Consider the following 21,512-nt stretch of genomic DNA (forward strand, 5'->3'; position numbering starts at 1 on the left):
CTGTTGCCTTTTCTCTTATTAGCTTCTTCTTCTTGCAGTCCCTTTAATACCCTCACACCTCTACACCCACCCAGGCCTTAATCCAAGCAGCTCATCCTTTAGCCAGCAACATTTTCCTTCTCTTTTCCTCCATCCTTCTACCTTGACCTGGCTAAGTCATAAGTCATAGCCACCCAGATATCTTATCCTCCAGAAAACCTTATTTGGACACACACCCCAACCCCAATTTTCCTACCCTTCCTCTCTAACAGTTTAGATTAGTTGGCTCCCTTGTGCTCCCATAGCTTGCTGAACATACCCTCATTGCAGCATGGGTGTAATTGCCACATACACCGCCCTGCTTAAACACTTCAATGGTTCCCCATTGCTCTTGGATAAAGACCAAAGTCTTAACATGGCCTTCAGGGCTCTGCAAGAATCCAGTACTTGCTCCTTTCCTGTCTCATCTTCTACCACAATCTCTCTCCAAACTGACCTTTCGTTTCCTTGAAGCCACTGTGCTCCCTCTCACCCAAGGACCTTTGCATATGCTCTTCCCTCTGTCTAGAACACTATTTCTCTCCTCTCTACCCCACTGACCTGGTTAACTCCTTTGTTTTCTTCAAATCTTAGTTCAATTATCAATTCCTCAAGGAAGCTATTACTGCTTCCCTTAAGTGGGTTAGGTTTTTCCAATTCTCATAGTACCATTTAACATTTTTTCAGAGCGCTTCAGTTTTTAATTACACATTCTTTCTTTTTTTTTTTTGTAATTGTGCATTAGGTGAGAGCAAACGAGACTCCCATTCAATAGTCTGTACATAAAGTGCTTCTCCGCCTTGGCTTCATTCCCCACAATGTGTCAGCAGTCTCCCCATTTCTGCCCTGGGTTGCCTGTTACCTTTCATCCTGATTTTCTACCCCTTCCTGCTTTCTCATCTTTGCTTTTGGGAAAATATTGCCCTTTTGATCTTGTATAATTGATTGTTCTTAAAAGCATGTTCCTCTAGGATGTTATTGTTTATTTTATGGACTTGTCTATTGTTTGGTTGGAAGGTGATCTCCAGGAATGGCTTCAGTTCCAGGTCAGAAAGGTATCTTAGGGCCATAGTCTTAGGGATTCCTCTAGTCTCTGTCAGATCAGTAAGTCTGGGCTTTTTTGTGAATTTGATCTTTTGTTCTACACTTTTCTCCCACTTTATCCAGGACCTTCTGTTGTGATCCTAGTCAGAGTGGTCGGTAGTGGTAGCCAGGCACCATCTAGTGCTTCTGGTCTTGGGGTCATGTAGGCTGTGGTTCATGTGGTCCATTAGTCCTTTGGACTAAATGCTCCCTTGAGTCTTTGGTTTTCTTCACTCTCCTTTGCTCCACATGGGAAGAGGCCAATAGTTGTATCTTGGATGCTCACAAGCTTTTAAGATGCCAGACACGACTCACCAAAGTAGGATGCTGAACATTGTCTTTATGAGCTGTGTTGTGCCGATTGACCTAGATGTCCCCTGAGCCTGTGGTCCTTTGTCTTCTAGCCTAGGAAATTCATCCTGTGAGGTGTTTGGTTATGTCTAAGAAGTTTCTCTGACTGTGCCCCTGGTGTGCTATATTGTCTATATTAATATATGAGGAAAACCTACAGTCATGTACGTAGCAATATCCACCACCAAACCTGTGTCTACCAGTGGGTGTGCTCCTTTATAACCTCCCACATCTTTTGTCATAACTGTCTACCTATGTATTCATTCATAAATTATTGTTTGTTAATACTATCGTTGCACGATTATCTATGCTATAAAAATTTTTTTTTTTTTATGCTATAGTAGTTACCATAAAAAAAAAAAATAGTTGCCGTTTATTCTTGTGCTCCTCTCAGTGTCCTCTCTTGTCTTGGTCATGTTGTGCTGACTTCTCCTGTATTGTGTATTGCCTTTCCCTTCACCAATATTGTCTTCTATCTGTTTGATAATTTTCCCTCCCTCCCCCTTCCATCCCTGGTAATGGTCAAAGATTTTTTTTTTTTTTTTGCTTTTTTTCTGTAATCACACATTCATTCTTGTGATTATTTAATTAACATCTCTCTCCACGACTGGATTGTCAGCTCCATGATAGTACAGATCCATCTGTCTTGCTCACCATGGTATCCCAGTGCCTGGCATCTAATGGAAAGTTGATAAATATCTGATGAATGAATATAATGTAACTGTGTTTTCTGGGAGGCATTGGTGGTTCAGTGGTAGAATTCTTGCCCTCCATGTGAGAGACTTGAGGTTGATTATTTGATGTGCACCTCAAGCACAGCCACCACCCATCTGTCAGGGGACACTTACATATTGTTTCAGCAGAGCTTCCAGACTAAGATGTACTAGGAAGAAAGGCCTAGTGATCTGCTTCCAAAAGTCAGCTAATGAAAACCTTGTGGATCACACTGGTCCAATCCCCAACCAATTGTGGGCATTGTGCAGGACTGGGCAGCGTCTTGTTTCTTTGTGCATGGGGTAGCCATGAGTCAATGGCTGACTCAACAGCAGCTAACATCAACAGTGTTTACTTGGCTGTCTCCTTCACTAGTCTCTGAGGTCCTGGGATAGGAATTGTGCCTATTAAAAAACCAAGCCCATTGCCATTGAGTCGAGTCTGACTCATTCACAGCCCTGGAAACCCTATGGGGCAGTTCTACTCTGTCCTATAGGGTCACTATGAGTCAGATCATGCCTATACCCAAAATTTAACAAATGCCCATACGTAATAGGTGCCCTGTGCACATTTGTTGATAGACTATCAGGCCAGTTCCCTCTAAAGATCTAACGGAACATATTATCAGGAGACCTAATTAGAAGGTGGTGTCCTACAGGCATTGACAGAGAAGCCGACCCAAGAGCCAGAATGCATTTTAATTGGGTTCAGATTGGGCTGGAATTCCCTACCTTTAGTTAAAAGCCAGTGCACATTCAGCTCCTGTTTTGTAGCAAATATTTCTTTACTTCTTCAAAGGAAATACTATGGAAATCAAGGATCTCAAAGAGGAAAGGATCAGACCCTTTGGTTTTGAGTCTGAGCTCCTTATCTGACCAAGAAAAAGATTTGTAGAGCCTGAAAAATTCCAGGTTTTGTTATTTTTGCTGGGGAGTATCAGATTGGCAAGGACTCACCTCATACCCTCTGGTGAAGGGAAGTCTGTCTGAAGAGGGAGACGGTGTGTTCTTTTCTCTCGCTTTTTCCTCTACTCCACCCTCAGTGATTTGTACTGGGTTTCAGGTAGTTGTGACTGACTGGCCTGGGCTAGCGTATCAGTATGCTGCCCCCAAACCAACTTGTGAGCTGAAATCTCATCTTCTAAGTCCAGAAAACCATTAAGTTGGCTATGGGTTGGGCTGGACAGTGGTGTGTTAGAAACAATTCCTACAAGTTCATGAAAGCCAATTATTAAATATTCAGGAATTTTGCAAGCCAGTTGCTAAACCGTTGGTAACTTGAAATCAGCCATGGCAGAAGTATTTGTACCACAGAAATTGGCAAGTGCTACAAACAAAAATCTTTTTCTCCTGAGATCTTGTTTATCAGCATACTACTAGACTTGGGTTTGAGTCTCAGCTGGACACTCACTAGCAAATAATCTCACATAGCCTCAGTTTTCTCATCTGCAAAACAGGGCTCTATAATAGTAGCTACCTCACAGAGTTGCTGTAAGTATTAAATAATAATGCATATAAAGTACAGAGCCCAGCATCTGAAAAATTGTAAGCATTCAGTAGATATTAGCTTGATTACCACCATCTATGTATCTCTTTACTGACTTTGCCAATCATCTGTGCTATTGATTTATGGTTGAAGAAATTTGATCTTTAGCATGTAGCAATATTTGGAAAACCTAGTTTTCTAGGTAATAAGTTTAGAATTTTTTCATCATCACTTTATGTAATGTCTTCTCATTTGCTTAGGTGCTGAACACAATATACTACTGAGCATTTCTCAGAATATTATTTCATTAATTTGCATGTGTTACTGTTCAGGACTAGGAAGACCTTATGGGCTTAATAGTTTTCCCTCTTATTTTTTAATATAAGATCCTCCTGCAGAATCTCCAGGTTGCTGAGAGTAAACTGTCCCTAGGCTTCAAGAACCAAACACCATTTGAGGAAGATCAAGATGTCATACTTCAGATGTCAAAAACTTCTATTCAGTCGTGGTCCCCGGACCTTCCATCAGCCTAAGACTGGTACCGTTCCCAAGGCCAACTCTTCAGACAGGGATTGGTCTGGGCTATAAGATAGACAATGATACTGGTGAGGAGTGAGCTTCTTGGCTCTAGTAGACACATGAGGCTATGTAGGCAGCTCCTGTCTGGAGGGGAAATGGGAAGGCAGAGGGGAAAAAAGCTGGCTAAATGGATACACAGAATACAGGGTGGAGAGGAATGTGCTGTCTCATTAAGGGGAGGGCAACTAGGAGTACATAGCAAGGTGTATATCCTTTTTTGTATGAGGGATTGATTTGATTTGTAAACTTTCACTTAAAGCACAATTAAAAAAAAAAAAAAAGAACCAAATAAAGAGTACTCATAGCCCCAAAAAAACAAAACAAAACAAAAACTTCTGTTCAGTGCCTCTCAAGGGCAGAATGCTGTATTAGATTTCGTGGGAATTAAAAAGAAAAAGAAAAGGCCTGAAATCTCATATCCACAATTCTGAAATTAAAAAAAACTCTGAAAACTAGAAGTTCTTTCGTAAGTCAGATTGTAGCAAAACCTGACCCCAAATGTCCTGAGACTATTTAGGTCTTTATTTTTTCTCACCTTGTGTTGATGTTCATATAATCTGATGCAGAATTACTGCTATATTTGATTACAGGGTGCTGTTCCAGACCCCAATGGAGTTGTTACATAATATACAGTGTATGCACCGCCCTGCCTTTCAAGAATCCCCAAACTTCTGGATTCTGAAACATATCTAGCCCCAAGGCTTTGTAGATGAGGGATTATGGACCTGGAGTAGAAATCACAGTTTCTGCATTTAAGGAGTTTATATTTAGCCATACCAGATTCATTGGCCATGCTTCAGATGAGAGGGGCATAGGTGCTTAGAAGGGCAAAGATGCTGGCAGGAAGTGGGGACTGTTAATTCAATCTAGTTCTATCACTGAACAACTCAATCGCAGCCTTAGCTCTCAAAGTCCTTAACGAAGAGTAGAAAAATGTAAGCAGACACATGTGTACTTTCCCAAAGGACTTCCTCCAATATCCTTTATTTCTTCCCTGGATTCTGGATCTCTAATTCTCTGCAGTTGAGCTGGTCCATGTCCAGAGCACTTCCTGGCCAGAGAGCATCATTCAGTTGGAGGTTAGGAATTTTTTTAAAGCGTTTTAGAGCAAACAGCCTCCCTTCTGAGAGGAAAAACAGAGTGCTTGCTGGTGCAGCGGCGCCGCTCCACCGGCCCCAGTTCTGTCTGAATGGCAAATGGTGTATACCCCGGTCCAGAGTGTGCTACAGGCTCTCGGCCATCTCGAAGACCTCCACACATCTTAAATGGAAGTATCCTTCCTGCAGACAGATGGATTAAAGCCCCAGGGCTTCGAGCCAAGTGCAAAGTGATTCTGCAGGGTCTCTGGCAGCCCTTGGCCCCTTTCTTTAACTTTTTCTTACTGACATGTCTCCTAAAACCTTTCGAATCTGTTGTGCAAGTTACAATCTCCAGAACCGGCCCAGCAAGCACATTCCTTTCTTGAAGTCAGCAGGCTTTCCAGCTCTTCGAAAGATGGTCTGTTTGCTGGGCCTTTTTTTTTTTTTCCCTTCCCCCTTGACCTAGAAAATTTAGTTTCTCCAAACTGAGTCTTTTGAAGTATGTGTGTTTGTTATCTCTTTGGAAATGCTGAGGGCTTGCCCTGCCATATATTTCCCAATAGCCTGCTCTGGACATGTACATAAATAAGAAAAGAGTGACCTTTGCGTGAACATTTTCTCTGTACCAGGTACAGTCCTAAGCACTTCATATACATTATTTCAGTTAATCCTCCCAACAGTTCTGTTAGGTAGGCATTGCTTTTCATCCCCTATTTTACAGGTAAAGACATTGAGACTCAGAGAATTTAAATAACTTGTCTAAGATCACACAACTAAATAAACAGTAGAGCCAAGATTTGAAAGTTGGGTTTTCTGACTCCAGAGTCCATGATCTTAATCGTGGAAGAAATGTGGGCAAGGAACTAAAATGCCCTTTGGACTGTGGTGATCCTTCAATTTCTCAATTCTTTTTACTCAACCAGCCTGTATAACGTGTGTAGCCCAGTCCACAATGTTATAAAGGAGACATTTGTGTTCATTGAAATGGAGTCTTTGCAACTTCCTCCCTTGACACTGAACTGTCCTCTTCCACAATGGTGTAATGACCCACCATTAGGACTTCCCTGATACCTCAGCAAGGCGACCCAGCATTATAAGAATCCTCCTGACCTTTATTCTGGTGGAGTAATCTGCCACTGCTGATAAAAGGCTTGGGGTAAGGGAGAGACCACTAGAAATGGGGTGAATAGTCCTAAAATAGTCCCCTGCTCCAAATCTACAAACAAAGTAACAGGAAATGGCCAGGGCACAGCAACAAAACCATTCCCCAGAACAATGGGGCAGAGTATCAGAAAATAGCCTGCAAGCTTCTTTAAAGTTGTCTTTCAGAATCAACTGGAGAAAACCAGCCCCAGGGACAAGCACAGAACATCCACCTGTGACTGCTGTGTGACCTTCCACCAGGGGCAGTGAAGGGCTGCAGGAGCAGCCAGGGAACTGAAGCCAGGGAGCAAGAGACTGTGCAGGCACGACACCCCATAATAAGTCCTGCTACGAATCCCAGAGGTCTCCGAGACAGGAGCCATCTTAGAAAGCTGCTGCTTGTACACCGTAGTTAACATATCCCTGCCTGTGCCTATGAATAAATATGAATCTTTTCCTGCCCAATAACTTTTAAAAACCCAGGCCCGTCTTTTGTTCTGTGAGACGGCGGCGGGAGCAGGGTGGTGGTAAGCGTTGCTCTAGGCCCTCCTTGTCTCCGCTTGTAAGCTTCTTCAATAAAGCTTTGCTCATGCAGAAAATTCTGTGTGCCTTACCTGCTCATTCTTGACCAGTGAGAGGCAAGAACCTTATTATGGTAACAGTCCTGCTTCAGACTGTGTTGAAAACACCACGAGAAAGGAAAATTCTCACAACCTGAGAGTCGCAGATCTGGGTTTTAGTTTCTGCTGTGCCATGAACTAGTTGTTTGATGGACGAGACATTCAAACAATCTGGTCCTCAAGAAAATGAAGCTGTTAACAGTACAGATCTCATCATGGGGCCATGAGGAAGGAATAGAATGACTAGAAAGGACCTTGTATATACAGGCAGTCCCCTGGATTACAAAGGAGTTCTGTTGCTAAATCTCTTTAAACTGAATTTGTACATAAGTTGGAATAGTCAGGTACGGTTAGTATCTAACATCAGTTAGTCAAATGTTTGTCTTAGTATATGGCATATAGTATACCTTTCTCTTCATAAAAAACATTCAAGAAACACTTCTAGATACACTAAAACATCCTTAACATAGTAATACAGTAATATATAATAATGTTTTGACTCATGTCGCAAAGTAGCGCCTATTTGTTGTTACGAACCATTTGTATGTACCTCAAATTTTTAATGTAATAGGCTTTACGGGGGTTGGCTTGTAACTGTGGGTTGTAAGGTCAGATGATCGTAAACTGGGGACTGCCTGTAGGGAGTGCTTAGGAAATACCAGATATTGTTACTACTGTTAATAAGAGCCTATGTTTTGGTGGCCTGGTTATTTGAATTTTTATAGCCCTTGGGATTTCACAAAGCATTTTATATGAATAAACAAGCGTCTCAGGTTGCCTATATAGATACAACTTAACAGTTCCCATCAAGTCCATCAAATTCATTCCATGTGTGTCAGAGTAGAACTGTGCTCTGTACTGTTTTCAGTGGCTGATTTTTGGAAATAGATCTCCAGGCCTTTCTCCTGAGGTGCCCCTGGGTGGACTTGAACTGCCAACCGTTTGGTTAGCCGCCAAATGTGTTGACCATTTACACTACCCAGGGACTCCCAGGTACTACATTAGGCACTGTATAATAATTTTGTATTTGCTACTCCTTTTATCACACAGGGCGGATTATTAACATTCCCCTTTTCTCTTTCCAAGAGAGCTGAGACACAGAGAGGCTGAACAGTTTATCAGAGCAAATCTGTAGCTCGGCCAAGAACAAAACCCTCAGTCACAAGACATCGATTTATTGTTGCCCCTCTGTTGGGTGGCTCCACTTCCAAGGGCCCCATCCTCACTCAAAACATTCAAAATAAAAAGAACAAAACTCACATTTCTGCCAGACAGATGATAGCCAGGCGTCTCTGGAAGAACAGTTAGCAATCCCAGTGTGCGGTTTTGTGTTTAAGGTGCTCACTCGGATGTGAAGAAGGAATGTAAACCCCCTCGAGCCCGTTTCACATGTCAGAGTCTATTCTGGATCTAGAAAGTAGGCCATGGAGGCCACAGCTGTGCCCCAAGAGCTGCATTCCTGCAGAGGCATCGAGTGCCATTCAGGAAACCGGTGGGGAACAGGGCCCAGGCCTTGTGAAGGGACCCAGTGGGTGCCACAGCTAAAAGGCAGGAAGAAAATAATCACCTGCCCCAGGGCCAGCCTTCCAGTGTTTGCAGAGCCTGCATAAGACAGTATGAAACTTGTTTCCTTTTGCATGATTTCTTTTTAAGGACTTTGGCTATTTTTAGAGGTTCTTTTTTTTTTGTTTTTTATTTGCCAACTCCCTTTGATCCCGCCCGGGAAGTCAAAAAGAGACCATTCTCCCATTTGCACAGCCTGCTGTTTCAGCATCGCCAATGGCTGTCATGGTCCCGTGGCCACGTCATTGGTATTCCACGCACAGGTCCTCATACAACCCAGTTCTTAGCAGGAACCAGTAGGGTTTTGTGAGAAGGAGATGGAACAAGACAGCATCACCAAAGGCCCTACAAAATGCCTGGTGTTTGATAAAGGTTGAAAGAGCTTGAAAGTGAATTGAAATCTTCTATCCAAGAAGCTAAATTAAGAGATAAGCCTGCCCTTGTTATCTAGCATCTCTGGAAAGGTACACATTGCCATCAAGGCGCCAAGATTTATCAAAAGACCACAGGATAGGTAGATAGCAATAACCATGATAGCACATCCATTTGTCAAACTTGGCCACTCCCGAGTGTTTTCTTTAATTTTGGCAGGTAGCTCAAAGCATGGTTTGCTTTCACCCCTTCAACTCCTCTGGGTTCCCTCCTTGTTTGCCTTTTTCTAACTGATCTTTCAAAGCCATTTATATCCTTCAATGTCCACTGCTGCCCTCTCATGTTTTAGAGATCAAAGAGCCACTATGTTCGATGGGGTTGTTTGAAAAAGAGAGTTTTGGCCTTTGAAAACATATTATGCAACAAAGAGCACAGAGAAATGTCAGAGCAATTTCTCCTTACATCTCTTGTGCTGTCACCTTTGTGCACGTAATATCTTTCAGCGTTCAAAGATCCTACATTCCTTGGCTCATTCTTGGCCTTTTCAGGTTCAAGTGGCTCCCCTGGAATTAGATAAATCTAGACATTTTTTTATGGGGTGGGCAGACAGGAGGGACATTGCCCAATGTTTTCATGATACACTCCTGACCCCTCAATGGTGTGAAGAACTTTTTTATGTTGTTGTTTTTAGTTGCCACAGAACCGTCTATGACTCACGGTGACCTTGTTGATAACAGAACAAAACATTGCCCAGTCGACTCAACAGCGACTGGTTTTTATATTTATTAAATGACAATGAATTATACGCCAGGCATGTAAGGGGGTTAATGCTATACCTACCTCACATGAGGAGTAATGAGATAATTGCATTTAATAGTCTTTGACAAAGTGATTGTAAATGTTATCTGTTAATATTATCATCAGAAATATTCACTGAGCAACTCTAATGCACCTTCTGGCCCAGAGTCTCCAGAATAAGGAGGGAGAATATAGCCTACACGACCAGAATGCTTGCAATCACTTGGTAGTTTTATTTTTGTAATGTTTATTCTCAGGGCAGGTCTGACGTGGTGGTCTCTTCATGTTATGGGTAGGGAAGGTCAGCTCGCAGGGCCAGGATTAGAGTGAGGCAGTGAACAAAACATCAAAATTTTACATAGACGCAGGGTCGTTATTACTAGTTGTTCCTTTTGCTCCAGATTCCTGTATGGCTTGTCGTGACACGGTTACTGATCATATCTTTATTTAAAATTTTCACATTTTGTCCATCATGGATTTTTTTTTTTTTTTTTGCACTGATTTTGACTTTTTAAAAAAAATGTTCCGTCAAAATATTAATCTTGATTACTGAGGGTCTTTTTTTTTTTTTTTTTTGGGCAACCCCCCCACCTTTAAATTTTGCACCTGAGCCCATTGTCTCCCTTACCTCACCCTAGTTCCAGCCCTGTCAGCTGGTTGACTTCCCCTCTTTTGTTCTTGCTCTCCTCCAGTAATTTCTATACACAGAGCCTGAAGAATCTTCTAAAACCTACATCAGCACTTCCTTGCTTAAAATACCCCGTGGCTTTCCATCTCCATAAGATAAAATCCAAACCCTTACTATGGCCTACACAAGACCCTGTACCATCCAGCCTTAAAATCCTACCATTTTCTCCCTTTGTCTATTATACTTTAGGTAGACATTTTGATCTTCTCTTGGATTCTTGACTCCACTATGGTCTTCTCCACATGGCTGCCTTCATACAAATTGTTCCTTTTCCAAGAATGCCCTTCCCCAACACTCCACTGGCTGGCTCCGCTCATCTTTCAGATGGGAGCTGAGCACCACCTTCTCAGAGGTCTTCTCTGACCACTGGATCTCAGTCAGGTGTCCCCTCTTCCGCCATTATTCTCTTTTTTAGCCTCCTGTTCTTTTCCTTCCCAGCTCTTACTGCCATTTGTAATTAATCATATATCCATCCATGTATTTACCCATTTGCTGTCTTTCTCTCACTAGACCCTAAGCTCATGGAGAACAGAAGCCATATTTATTCACACCTAATCCCCAGCCCCTAAGCCCTGCCTGGCACAGAGGAACTATTCAAATATTTGTTGAATGAATGATTGAGAGAAGGAATAAGTGAATAAACAAATCTTTAGCTTGCAAATCTTGACCTAAGTGCTCTGCCACACACCAAGGAACTTTCATGCCCCATTCTGTTCTTTGTTGTCATGAACTTTGCTCTTCTAAAGCAAGTGTTTTTCCCCTAGATTATTTTTATAGAAAAAAGTGAAGCAAATATAGAGATAATTATTGATTCTCCCTCATCAAGTCCCTGTTCCCTATCACCAACATCCTCCTGAGAGCCTGCTACAGAATTCCTAGGAACCACAGGAAATAAGTTCACTAACCACTTGAAATGCTTTTATAAAAATAGACAGGACTTACCCTCCTTCCTGTGGAAGGGCCTCTTCCCTCAGGGCAAACTTTGCAAAGAAATTTTATCTGTGCTTAGGAGCCTTCCTTTCCAATCATTCTCCCAACACAATTTATCTGTACATACTCAGAATCCTGTTCTGAAATTGTCCCCCACCGGCTGGGTCATCTGTTGGGCAAATGGCTCATTTATTATTTCCATGGTATTATTTTTATATTAAGAATGATAAGATGGACAGTCAGAAATCAAGGCCTGGGGGAGCTATCTCAGTCTTAAACAGACCCGTTGGGGTACTCTAGGTTCCCAGCTGCCAGGTGTATACTGATACTCCATTAAGAGGTTTTTCATCCACACAGAGCTTGACACCACTTTCCCTGAATTTCAATACAGTGTGCTGCCTTCATCGTAAAAGGAAACAATGTTACTGACTCCTACTGAGATTTCTGCTTCCTGCCTGTGAGCTCTCTTGGTCACGAAGCAGCTCTTATAAAAAAAAAACAGGGGAGTTAAAAACATAATTGTATCAAACCAAAGCTTTCTCCTTGAATCACCAAAATAATTGAATAAGACTTAAAAAAGGGACTACCTTTCTCTGAATGCTATGTCTTTGTACCACCCAGCACTTCTGTACCACCAGGGGTACATGGTTTATATTTTATAAACAAAGGGTTTATATTTAGGGTCTGTTGCTGTACTGTCGTATCAATTCAACAAACATAACAGGGAATGTCAGGCCTCTTAGAAATCCTTAAACATAAGGGAGTGATAGAAAAAATTTTAAATACAAATAAACAACGATAAAAAGTTTTTAAAGATTGTTCATGGTCCCATCAGCCACAGATGACTTCTGTAACATTGCCATTTATGGAGATGTTAAGTATTTTACAAAGTGGAATCATATATGTATATTGTTTTACAATCTGCTGTTTCATAACCTGAGTTCACTCAATACATTAGGAATTTTTCCCTCATTAGCAAATGTAAGTCTACAGCTCCATTTGTAATGGCTGCAATTGGGTTCCATTATGTGGACACGCAAAAATGTGTTAACTAATCCTCAATTGTTGCACATTTAGGTTTTTACTGTTTGTCATTATTATAAACAAAACTGTAGCCATCCTTGCATACTATTGGACTCTGTCCTTAGGGAGAATTTATAGAAATGGAATTGCTGAGAAAAACGCATGCATTTTGTTAAGGTTTTTACTCAGAAGGATTTGAGAAAGCTTGTACCGATTATGGTTTTTGTTCCATTTGTATTTCTTTACTTATCTGTACTTCCCTTCTGATTTCTATGTCTACTCTTCAAGGTAGAGGGGAAATTAATTTGAAAGTTTCAGATCTGCTGACTTTGGTTTCAAAGTCCACTAGAAAAATGGGAGGCTTGCCCTCTTTGCCTGAACTTTCAGCATTCATGGACTTCACTGTGCCATTCTGAGCATGGGACCCATCTGAGGGATCCTTGTCCAGCAGTGTGGGCTGGTGACCCTTGTCAGAGGCCAGGGTTAGTCACATCACCTTGGCCATGCTAAAGAGTAGGCAAATGCCCCAAGGCAGGCTTGGAGTTGCCTTTTGTTTCTGTTGTTGATTTGTGACTTAGGAGACCTCAAGTGTTAAAACGGAACTGCTCCTTAGAGTTTTCTTGACTGTAATCATTACGGTAGCAAATCGATTTGTCTTTCTCCCACGGTGCTGGTGCCACTGGGTGTGTTAGAACTGCCAACCTTTTGATTACCAGTTGAGCGCAAACCATTTGTGGCACCCAGGGACCTTTGCATTTTGCTTCTGACCCTTCAGGTTCATTACGCCTTTGCTGCCCCATCCTGATCTCTCCACTCTGACAAACCACTCATGATTCCTGTTGAAAGCCCACCTCCTCCATGGATGTCCAGATATGGATCACTCTGTCTAATCCAGCAATTCTCAGACCCCTAGTGAAATCACTTCAGAGTGTTTTGTGTTTGTCCCTTTTACCCACCATAACTTTCTTTAAAGATGGGCCACATCTCCCGCTTACTAATATGGGTCTTTCATCTTGCCTGGCATAAGTGTTGAAGGCAATCAATAAGTACTTCCTGAAATAAGAATCTAGGTTTTCTCCCAGATTGAGGTGAGTCTTGACACAGCCAAGTAAAAACTGGCAAACTATTGGAAACTCTTATTCGTTTAGCATTCCAAATGGTGTCTGTCCTTGTGCTTAAAATAAGAGAGGCCAACAAACTGGGTAAGACTGGGAGTCAGACCACCAGGTATTAATCCTACCTTACTACTTAGTAGATGTGTGACTATAGGCAAGTCCTTAGCCTCCCCGAGCCTCTTTCCTCATTGGTAAACTGGTAAAAATAGAATCCACGTCAGAGAGTTGTTGTAAAGATCAACTTAGATTATTACATGTAAAGGGAATAGCCTCGTACCCAGCATGACATAAGCAGACCACAAGTAGTAGTATAAATGTCTTTTATATTTTGGGAATTCGCATTTATCTGGACAAAATAATAAAGCTTCCCACTAGGGTCTGGGCTGTGGAGCTTCCCGTTCCAGTACTCCTCTGTGTGACTAGGGCAATGGGCTCTAAAGATTGCCTGGCTCACTCAAAAAACATGTTGACTCCATCATTTCTTGGAGGAGGGAAAACAGTCTCTTTGGTGATGGACCTTTCCTTCCACAACTCCTGAGACCCAGGTGACAGGGAGTTGGCTTGAGTTAAGCAAGGAATTAACCAGAACAGGATAAGATTTACCAGATGTCCAGGCTTATTGCTCCTTGTTTCATAAAGCCATATAATTTGTACTCATTCTTTGATGTTTTTATGTCTTTTCCATTTAATTGTAAGCATCCAGGTTGAGTATCTTGAGGATGGTTTATACTCTAACAGTTAATACAGAGACTCCTGAGTCAGGGAGCCCTGGGTTCCAATCTGCCTCTGCAATTACTTGCTGAGTGACTTCGGGAAAGTCACTTCACTTCTCTGTGCCTTTCTTTTCTCATCCATAGAATGGGAAGAATAATACCTCATAGGGTGGTTGGGAGGGTTAAATGAAGTAAAGCAGGAAAAACACTGAACATGCTGCCTAGCACATATTCCCCCAAAAAACAAGCCAAACCAGTTACTTTGAGTCAATTCTGACTCATGGCAGCCCCATGTGTGCAGAGTACAACTGCTCCATAGTGTTTTCAAGGCTGTGACCTTCAGAAGCACATCAACACACCTGTCTTCCAAAGTGCTTCTGAGTGGGTTTGAACCACCAAACTTTCAGTTAGTAGTTGAGCACTTCACTGTTTGCACCACCCAGGGACAGTACATATTATGGTCTCAATAAATGTAAGTGACCATCATCACCATCTTCCTCAGTTCCATTGCCATTGTGACCTTTCTATTGTATATAGCGTGGGTCCTTGCCTATGGGGCCAGCTCAGTTATTGTCTGCTTAAGTAAATACAATGAACAGAATATGCTCCTTTCCTTCCTCCAGAAGATGAAATCAGCAATCTCTCTTTCTCTTTAGCTCCTAACTGTAGTTTGTGGTGCTTTACTTTGAAGAGGAGCCCAGGTGGCACAGTGGTTAAGAGCTTGGCTGCTAACCAAAAGGTCTGGCAGTTCTAATCCACCAGTTGGTCCTTGGAAACCCTAGGGGGGCAGTTCTACTCTGTCCTGTAGGGTTGCTATGAATTGGAATTGACTTGACAGCAACAGGTTTAGTTTTTATTTTGATCAAGGTTTTCAGTCCCTGAATTTGGAGTTTCCAGGGGCAAACTTGAGTTTCTCACCTGAGATGCATCTTATAGTATGAGCCACAGGACACAGTATTGCCCTTACGTCCTAAACTGTCTTACTCAGCATGGCTCACCTGCATGGGAATCCCATGAAGCCCCCTTCCGCTCCCTACTCCTGCAGATACTGATTCACTGGGCCTGGACTGGGGCTGGCACCTGAAGGTCCAACAGCCTTCCCAGAGGATTCTGAGGCACACCAAAATTTGAGAACCACAGGTCTGGGTTAACCTTTTTTCTACATCAAGATAGAAGAAAGGAATTCAGCCTAGAAAGGAGGAGCAAGCTTGATGATTTTTCTCCTTTTAGGAGAGTCATGGAAATATCTCCAAACCTACTTTCCTTGTTTTCTTTAAAAGCAGTGGCCCAGGGGACACTGCCCATTTTGATATGTTTATTTTTTCTTTCTTTCCATTACTCACATTTCCTTTACCGAATTATTGTTTGTCCCTGCTGGGGGAAGAACATAAAACAGAGGATGAGGTGAAGTGAATGAAGGCTCCAGGTCCCTCTCGCCCTGCTTGGCTGTGTGAAGCTGAGACAGGAAGACTCCCTGTCTCGGCATCAAGAGGCAGAAGCCCTGGCAGGCACACCAACACGCACACCAATGCATCCTGACTTTATTTATTTGGCTCCAAAGCTCTGATTTGTTGATCATGGTGGCGCCTGATGGAAAGTCCCACATTTCTCTGAGCCGAGCCAGAAACCAGTTATGAAGAACTTACTGGGACATAAGGTTGCCATGAGTTGGAATAGACCCAATGGCAACAGGTTTGGTTTTTTAATTTTTTTTGAATGAATCCTAAGCACCTTGGGTGGCACGAATTACACTGAACTACTAACATAAAGGTTGGCAGTTTGAACCCACGCAGTGGTGCCACAGAAGAAAGGCCTGACTGTGCTTTCATAAAGGAAACAGCCAAGGAAACCCTATGGACAGTTCTACTCTGTAACACGTGGGGTTGCCATGAGTCAGAGTCAACTCAATGGCAATTTTTTTTTAAAGGAGTCCTAGGTAGTGCAAACGGTTAACATGCTCAGCTGCTAACTGAAAAACGAGATCTGAGCTCACCCAGAGGCACCATGTAAGAAAGCCCTGACAATCTGCTTTTGAAAGGTCACAGTCTTGAAAACCCTATGAAGCATTGTTCTGCTTTGTACACATGGGCTCTCCATGAGTCAGAATCGATTGGATGGCAACTGGTTTCTTTTGTAATCTCAATGCACAGCTCATCATAAGATAAAATCAGGCCCCCAGGGTAAGGAAGGTCATGTGGCTCAGAATTGCAGTGAGGTTCTGCTATGTCTTGGTTTCTCTCTCCCTCTTATTTTACTTGGTAAGGTTATTCCCAACTATTCAAATACCTGAGTACTCATTCATTCATTTGACACGTATTTAATGAGTACCTACACTGTGCCAGACAGGAGACATAAAGAGCAAGGGAGACTCAATGAGGCCCTCTTAAATTCATATTCTATTGGGGAAGACCCATCATACAAGGGATTGCAAGTGAATTGAGAGTTATGGTGGCAAAGTCCAGGACATCATGGGAGCCAGATGATAGGTGACCTCTAGAGCGTGGGGAGATGGGAAGACTTCCTGGAGGAAGAGACATGAATACTGAAATTAGTGACTAGGAAGAGGAAGGTAGCAGGAAGAGCATGTGTGAAGGTCCTGAATCCAGAAAGTGTGGCTCACCTGGGAACAGAAAGTAGTCCATTGTGGATGAGGACAGAGGGCAGGGTAGAAGGCAGCACTGCTGTGACTGGAGAAGCCGGCAAGGCCCCATAGGCTTTTATCTGAAGGCCTGTGGGAAGCCATTGAACAATGCAGGCTGGGGTGTGACACGAGCAGATTTGCATTTAAAAAATGCAGTTCTGGGCCACTGTCCTTCCTTACCCTAGGGGCCTGATTTTATCTTATCAGAGTGGAGAAATATTGGAGGAGAGACAGAAGCAGGGAAACTAGATGCAATAGCTCAAACATGGGATAGCAGGGCCTCAGATAGATAAATGTGGTATCCAGCCGTTACAGCTGCCCAGAGGGGCATCTTGAACATGCTGGCCCAGTGGCCTTCTCCGAGAGAAACAGTGGCATTTAGCCAGTGCATGGTATTGGGAGATTAGCTAAACTGGGGTTTTAAAATTCCACCACCAACTCCTCAAAAGGTTAAGTATAGAATTTCTACGTTGGTTGTTGCTATTGTTGTTAGGTGACATTGTTAGGTACAACTGAATGAAACACTGCCTGGTTCTGTGCCAGCCTCACAACCCTTGCGAAGTTTGAGCCCACTATTGCAGCCAATGTGTCAATTCATCTGCTTGAGGTTCTTCTTTTTAGCCAACCCTTTACTTTTTTTTTTTTTTTTTTAACTTTACCAAGCATGATGTCCTCCAGGGACTGGTCCCTCCTGATAACACGTCCAAAGTATGTGACTCTTCACGTCTAAGAAGTACTCTGGCTGTAAGTCTTCAAGACAAACTTGTTCATTCTTCTGGCAGTCCGTGGTATGTTAGATATTCTTCCCCAACACCATAATTCAAATGCCTGAATTCTTCTTCTGTCTTCCTTATTAACTGTCCAGCTTTCGCATGCATATGAGGCTATTGAAAATACCATAGCTTGGGTCAGGCACACTTTAGTCCTTAAAGTGACGTCTTCGCTTTTTAATACTTTAAAGAGGTCTTTTATAGCAGGTTTCCCCAATGAAATAGATCTTTTTTGGTTTCCAGACTGCTGCTACCATGGATGTTGATTGCAGATCCAAGTAAAACGAAATCCTTGACAACCTCAATCTTTTCTCCATTTATCATGATGTTGCTTATTGGTCCAGGTGTGAGGATTTTTGTTTTCTTTGTGTTGAGGTATAATTCATATTGAAGGCTGTAGTCTTTGATCTTCATCAGTAAGTATTTCAAGTCCTCTTTGCTTTCAGCAAGCAAGAATTAGCATATGATCCCAAATCAGTTCCTAGGTTGCTCCTGAAGACTTGAAAGCCAGGACTCAGATAGACACTTGCACACCGATGATCATGAAGCACTGCTCACGATAGCCAAAAGATGGAAACAACTCAACTATCCATCAACAGATGAGTAAAATGTGGTATTATATACAATGGTATATAGTTCAACCATAAAGAGAAGCGAAGTTCCAATACACGCTATGATGTGGATGAACCTTGAAAACATTGTGAAAGAAGCCAGACACAAAAGGACAAATATTATATGATCCCACTTATATGAAATATCTAGAAGAGGCAAATGTATAGAGCCAGAAAGTGGATTAATGGTCACTGTGAGCTAGGGGGAGGGAGGAATGGGGATTGACTGCTTAATGGGTAGAGTTTGTGTTGCGGTGTTGAAAAGTTTTGGAAATAAATAGTGGTGATGATCAGATGACATTATGAGTATAATTAAGACCACTAAATAGTACAGTTAAAATAGTTAAAATAGCAAATTATGTGATATATTTTATGATATATATATATATATATATCATAATATATGTACCAAAACCAAACCCACTGCCATCGAGTCGATTCCAACTCATAGCAACCCTATAGGACAGAGTAGGACTGCCCCATAGAGTTTCCAAGGAGGCCTGGTGGATTCAAACTGCTGACCTTTTTGGTTAGCAGCTGTAGCACTTAACCACTGCACCACCAGGGTTTCCAGAATACATATATATATATCATAAAATTTGCCATTTTAATCATTTTAATTGTACCATTTAGTGGTCTTAATAATATTCATAAAGTTGTGAAAATTGATGACACCTAACAACAACATGTATATGTAAATATATATATGTGTGTGCATATGGATATATATGTTGTTGTTAGGTGCCCTCAAGTAGGTTCTGACTCTGCGCACAAGAGAATGAAACACTGCCTGGTCCTGCACTATCCTCACAATCATTGTTATGCTTGAGCCCATTGTTGCAGCCACTGTGTCAATCCATCTCATTGAGGGTCTTCCTCTTTTTCACTGACCCTCTACTTTAGCAAGCATAATGTCCTTCTCCAGGGCCTGGTCCCTCCTGATGATATGTCCAAAATATTTGAGAATGCTTCTAAGGAGCATTCTGGTTATACTTCTTCCAAGACAGATTTGTTCATTCTTTTGGCAGTCCATGGTATATTCAATATTCTCTGCCAATACCACAATTCAGAGGCATCGATTCTTCTTCAGTCTTCCTTATTCACTGTCCAGCTTTCACATGCATATGAGGTGATTGAAAACACCACGGCTTGGGTAACCCTATGGGGCAGTAGAACAGCCCCATAGGGTTGCCAAGGAGCAGCTGATGGATTTGAACTGCTGACATTTTGGTTAGCAGCCAGGCTCTTAACCACTTCACCACCAGGGCCCCTGTATATGTATATATCTGTACATCTGTACGTATGTGTGTATGTATATATATGCGTACACACATATATAACTACTATAAAAAAAAAAAATCCCACCACCAAATATACCAGGAAATAAAATGTCCACATGAGATTATGCTGTTTTGAGAATCTGAAGCTTATTTATCTTTGCTAGCAGATTTGGAAATGATGCACATTTCCCAATAGTGACAAATAATGCTGGGGGCCAGGGTCCCCTTGCTGCCTGATGTGCCAAGCTGGGCACTAAGGACTGTTGTCCCCACTCTTCTCCATCCTGTCTTGACTCACTGGATGACAGTACAAATCGTCTCTCCCTCAGCAGCATGGGCATGACATCAAGCACTGAGTTTCTAAGTTATCTGCTATAGAAAATCTGAGAGGTATCATCTCTGGGAGGCTTAAGGGCAGGACAGACAGCCTGGAGGGAAGAGACAGGAGTAGATGACTTTTCAAGATGTCTCCTGGTCTTACGATTCTGTGGGGCTTGGAGATCCCAGAGGAGATAGGTGAGATCATGTGGGGAAGGGGGAGCTTCATTGATTCACTCGGCAAATGTTTGGAATCTACTTTGTTCTTGGCCCCATTCTCAGCCCAGGGGATAGGGCAGTGAATCAGACCAATAGGGTCCTACTCCCATGAAGCTTACATTCTAGTCATTTCCTGAGGCTTAACTGGAGGACCACACTGTCTCCAAGATCTCCTGGTTTTTATTTTGAATAAAGAAGGCCCAAGAGTTCCCTAGCCTCTAGTCCATCAGAGGCCTCTAATAAAAGTGAACTCCTTCCAGTTCTCAAGTGTGCTGTACATACTCTCACCTCTGGGCCTTCAACCTTGCTTTTCCCTTAGCCTGGACCTCTCTTTACCAACACTGCCACCACTACCACCCCCCCGCCCCGAGGATATTCCTTCCTTTAGGCTTCACCTGAGATGGTACTTAGCCAAGACTTCCTTGACCACCAGGTCCAGTGTCTGCCACATGGCCCTTAAAAAAAGAAAAAAGTTTGCTCTGGAGTCAATTCTGACTTGTGACGACCCCATGTGTGTCAGAGTACAATTGTGTCACATAGGACTTTCAATGGTTGAGTTTTTAGAAGGAGATTGCCAGGCCTTTCTTTCGATGCGTCTCTGGGTGGACTTGAATCTCCAACCTTTTGATTAGCAGCTGAGCACCCTAACCATTTGTACCACCCAGGGACTTCTCTTACCCTTCTGTATTTCACTGTCAGAGCAGGCTGGTTGCCACCCTACTTAGTTGCTGCTTTCTCCAGTCCAACTTGCTCCATTAGGGCAGAGCCCCTGTCTATTTTGCTCGGTTTTTCATCCCATGTCTAGCACAGGCCTAGCACATAGTATGTGTTCAGTATTTGTTGAACAAAAGAAGGGTGGAAGGAAGGGATGATGAAACATCTGTCGTGTGCTATGTAGAGTATCAGCTTCACTGAAAAGACATGTGCTGTGTGTAGACATCTCCTCATGAACCAAAGCCTGAGAAACTATACTAATCTGCCAGCTGCCGTTCTGAACCCACATACGAGTATTTCTTAATTGATTAAATCAATCTGAAATTAATCCTGTATATTCTCTAAAACTATTGATCCATCCTCAAAAAAGAAAAAAAAAAAAACCAGAGATGTACAGATTGGGGGAAAGACGAGGAGGTTGACTTGGACTATTATTAGTCATTAAGTCATTCAACAATTATTTATTAAATACTGTGATTTATCAGGCCCTGGGAATACAGAGGCAAACAGGAAAGCAACGCCCCCGCTTTCACTGTCTATTTTCCATTCCTATAGCAGAAGCCATTCAGTTTTTAAAAAGTGAACAACTGAATAAGAAAATCTGAAATGTGCTGATTCCTGTATCTCCCTGTTGGAATGAGTGAGCAGGTGGCTGAAAGAAGACAGTGTACCAGCAGATGGGAGT

At 42.4% G+C, this 21,512-nt stretch overlaps 1 protein-coding gene across 7 annotated transcripts in view; it reads right to left on the reverse strand.

Annotated features, from left to right (window-relative positions):
• FGF1 (fibroblast growth factor 1) overlaps nt 1-21,512 on the reverse strand; it is a 123,932-nt gene that overhangs the window by 30,984 nt on the left and 71,436 nt on the right. Inside the window, exon 1 of one of the 7 annotated variants that reach the window (XM_049873954.1) lies at nt 8,333-8,389. The exons of the other annotated variants lie outside the window; for them this stretch is intronic. The gene's annotated coding sequence lies outside the window, so the exon portion shown is untranslated. Of the gene's footprint in view, nt 1-8,332; nt 8,390-21,512 lie in introns of those variants that run through there. 7 annotated transcript variants of the gene reach the window in all.

The sequence above is a fragment of the Elephas maximus genome, chromosome 2 (assembly GCF_024166365.1).
Source record: "Elephas maximus indicus isolate mEleMax1 chromosome 2, mEleMax1 primary haplotype, whole genome shotgun sequence".
Taxonomy (NCBI): domain Eukaryota; kingdom Metazoa; phylum Chordata; class Mammalia; order Proboscidea; family Elephantidae; genus Elephas; species Elephas maximus.